Source organism: Oreochromis niloticus, unplaced genomic scaffold (genome assembly GCF_001858045.2).
Source record: "Oreochromis niloticus isolate F11D_XX unplaced genomic scaffold, O_niloticus_UMD_NMBU tig00000465_pilon, whole genome shotgun sequence".
In the NCBI taxonomy this organism is placed as follows: domain Eukaryota; kingdom Metazoa; phylum Chordata; class Actinopteri; order Cichliformes; family Cichlidae; genus Oreochromis; species Oreochromis niloticus.
The window spans coordinates 1-3,960 of record NW_020327174.1 but is presented as its reverse complement, the minus strand read 5'-3'; the positions used below and the strand labels follow the sequence as shown (position 1 = coordinate 3,960).

At 37.0% G+C, this 3,960-nt stretch overlaps 1 long non-coding RNA gene across 1 annotated transcript; it reads right to left on the bottom strand.

Moving 5' to 3' along the window:
- Window positions 1-840: 840 nt before the first annotated feature.
- Window positions 841-1,952, bottom strand: LOC109199306 (uncharacterized). Its single transcript, XR_002059731.2, has 3 exons — window positions 1,896-1,952; window positions 1,577-1,713; window positions 841-1,499 (listed from the first exon to the last, which is right to left on the bottom strand). It is a non-coding gene; the product is annotated as an uncharacterized LOC109199306 (long non-coding RNA).
- Between the last annotated feature and the right edge of the window lie 2,008 nt (window positions 1,953-3,960).

Here is a 3,960-nt window from a genome sequence, read left to right as displayed (position 1 = left end):
TGATAAATGTGGTACCAATCTACAAAATACTGTCGAAATGAAGTCCACATTGTGATATATTTGAGGTGTAGAGAGTCACACAGCTGAACAATCGATGTGCATATTTAAAGAAACAGGGATCAAATAAAGAACATTATTGTGGAATAAATTACAGTGAAAATAATCACTGCTTTGCGTTATAGAGTGACTTATGATGAGGTATTAATTGGGTTAACTTTACCTTTAACAGCTTTTCTCATAGTGCTGTGACCAGGATGAAATCCATCATAAAGTAACTGTAAACAGTAGAACCATTAGCATGAATGTTATGGTTCTACTCTGATCAAAACTCAAGTCAGCTGTGTGACCTGATATAAAATGATAAAGAGGAACACATATAATGGATGTGACCTTTATGAACTTTTCAAAATGACTTTATATGTCTGACCCATTATCTATATATATTAGAGCAGATGTGGAAAACCACTGTTAGACCTACTCTATACTAATGTAGTTACTGACACCCCATACTAAGGCAGGATTCATACAAACACACATTATTTATTCTCTTAAACATTTTCTTTTTTCACATTTTGAGATTGTGTAATTTCTATAAAGAATATGTGTAATGGTTCAATAGATATAGTTATTTAAATGTCCATAATAATCACATGATCATTTTTGTACATCCTACAATTCAAGATTTAGAGCTGTGTGTTTGTATGAATTCAGCTTGCTATACTTATAGACTTAGATATATTAATCCACTATTTACCCAAACAATGTAACTTGTTTGGGTAAATAAATTGGGTTTGTCCTACAAAATAATTATTCAACAATAAAAAAAAAAACACAAAAACATCTAGACATTATCCAGAGTTCAGTTTCATATGTCTGATATTGTTTGTTAAATCTGGTGACACAAACACAGTCAAAAATTCATTGCTAGCGTGACATGTGGTCCTTTTTTGTCTTTGACCAATGATATGCTGGTTACTTGGACCAGTTTAGTATTTCCTGTCACAGAGGATGTTAAATCCAAAAGACAAACTGAAAAAAATATGTTAATTGCAAACATGTTTTTGCTTAGTCAAATGATTGAAATCACTTGGAAACTGTCACCTTAAAACCTCATTGTAAATATCATCACAAACAGATGTTTTCCACACAGTTAACAAAGCTCCACCACATCTGATAACTGCATATAAATGTAAAAGAAAAAATAAAAATAAAAAATAAAACAATTAACACAAGGGAAGACTTTTGATTTAATAACTAAGCTTAAAATAAGTGTTACCTTTGAATATTTGTGGGAAAAATCTGATGCTACCCCAAGAATACAAAGCCACACTGGAAACGATAACAGGCTTGCAGCCCTCTGTCTTCCTGGAGTGAGGTGCCTGATCAGTAGCAGTGAGTTGACAGAAGTCGGTGTCTGTAAGGGTGGCCAAGCACTGATACTCTGTCCACTTGCGTAGAGTCTAAGAAGCTGGAATGCAGGCACACTGTACGAGCTTGTTCTAAAAAAATACAGAAAAAGGAACATTTTATTTGTGTTAACTAGAAATAAGTTATAAAATGAACAATGTTGAAATACCTTATAGGTGCTGCAGGCCACATAACCAGAATCCAGAGCAATCTCACACTCACATGATGGTGAGGAAAGACATGAGCTCTGCAATGAGGTTTGAATGTTTCAGTTGGGACAGTGAAGAACTCAGAAGACAGCAATACCTGCACAGAGAGACAGAGTAGAAAAAGCATAGATTTGTAATCCATAATGTGAATTAAAACTCAAAAGTGTTAACAAGTATAATCATTTGAGTGTGTAATTCTTTATGCAATAAACAGGATTTAAATTAATTAAATGAATTAAAAGCACTGACATTTTTTTAATCAAAGATAAAGAATCATACCTCTCTCTGCTCTGAGGATCACTGAGCATCTCTGACAGGAAATACAGTTTCCTCAGTATGAGTCATCATTGATGGTCTCAGAGGTGTGTAGTGTGGCAGCATGGTGATGGTCTCCAGATCAGGCAGGAGGTCAGGGATGGGTGTGTCATCTTCTCCACTGAAGACACACTGGTATGGCAGTTCATAACACAGCAGTCTCTTGTGGCATGTAGTTATCTGTGCAGTCCAGCACTGATGGATCAGGTTCGGCTCAGCAGTTCATGAAGATGGTGTTAAGATGTTGTTGTTTCAGCTGAGGATGGTGAAGTTCGAAGGTTTTCCCACAAAGGAGACAGGACTGTGTGGCCCTGTCTGAAAAAATACATCTACAAAACATAAAGTGCTTTAACACACCAACCACCCTCCCCACCACCCATCTCAGCCCCCAAGTGTCTATGTAATGCTGGTATGGGGTGTCAGTTACTAAATCTAATTAGTGCGTCAGAAAGCGGGGGCTACACCTAAAGCCCCGCTTTCTGATGTCTTTGTTAATTAGCAGCTTTTTCCAGCTGCTCAGAGAATTCTGACTTGGCTTTATCCACCCAAACCCAACCCACCCGGATAAGGCCAAGTCAGAAAATGGATGCAGAAACTTTCCATGTACTTCTAATCAGTTTTTATACATATTCTGTAGCTATAAAATGTTTTTCTCTACTAATGAATCATTATAGACATCTCTGGTAGCCTAAGATAGTTTAAAACTTTTACATTTTTACCTGTAAACATGATAAGCAAAACCTCATTCACCAAAAACATTTGATTCTACAAATTACTATAATCAGAAAATATAATTGTCTGTTATTATTCATGTGACCCATAATAATACCTGCATTTATCTGGGATTTATTTACTATTTCCTATTGAAAGCCCTTTGAGGGGAAGCTCTCGTTTGTTGACTACATACGTCACAGTAAAAAAAGTATCAAAAAGGAGATGACAATTAATCCATGAAAAATGCATTAGTAGATTTAGTCATTTAAAACATGAGAAAAAAAATAAATTATGTCCGTTTAATACTTTTTGCAGCATATTTCAGATCTGAGCTGCATGATAACAGAAAGCAGATCTCCGGCTCTGCATGAAGTACAGCCATGATTTGGTGAAATGATTATAACATTGCAATAAGAAAGGGTCTTCTTACAGACAGAGTAGGGAAGACAATATGAAGAAATATAATTATTCAATGAAAAATCTTTTCATGCTCTACAAAAATAAACTCTGTAACAAACATGATCTGTAATTGTTTCAAACTCACCAGACGACTTCATGATTGGCTGGAGGACAGGACACAAAACACAGGGTTGTGGTAACTGTAATATGTTCTCAGGACACCTGAATAGAGACTTTTCTGTGGCTGAGAAACAAAAATGAGGTCAAGCAGGGTGTTCTTGTCTGTAGTGGCAGAAGTGATCAGCTGTGAATACCTTCGACTGAAACTGCTCCAGAATCTGTTTCTTCCACTCTGTAACTGGTTCTCATTAAAATCTCACACACAATTATTGGTGACAGTCCATTATTTCAAGTGAATCTAAAGACTACCAGGTTTTGCATGAATGGTGTCAAACTGTAGTCAGGAGGTCTGTACACAACCGCAATGAGCGCAGGGAATGGAGCCTGAACCTTTAACACTAAGAACTCAAGATCAGTGACATTATGCAGATACTGTTTTACCTGAACCTGAAAATGATTCCTCAAATACACAACAACTCCACCACCACTTCTGCTGGCCATGTGAGGAAAGTTTGTGTAGGACACATGTCTGTTGCGTTGAACATGGTGTAGCCGTCCAAATGAAGACTGTCTGCAACAAAGGAGCCTTGGAGGTGAGACTCTGTGAGACACAAAACATCTGCTAAACATTTCATGATGACTCTTGATGTCACTGATGTGAGATGGCAAACCCTCCGTATTGTGATGGATCAGTGTAAGAGTGTCAGGTCTGCTGGCTGTTTCTCTGACCTGAAGAAGAGGCATCATTTCTTCAACATTGGCTTGTCTCATGGTTTGGAGCGCTGCAGTTACTCGG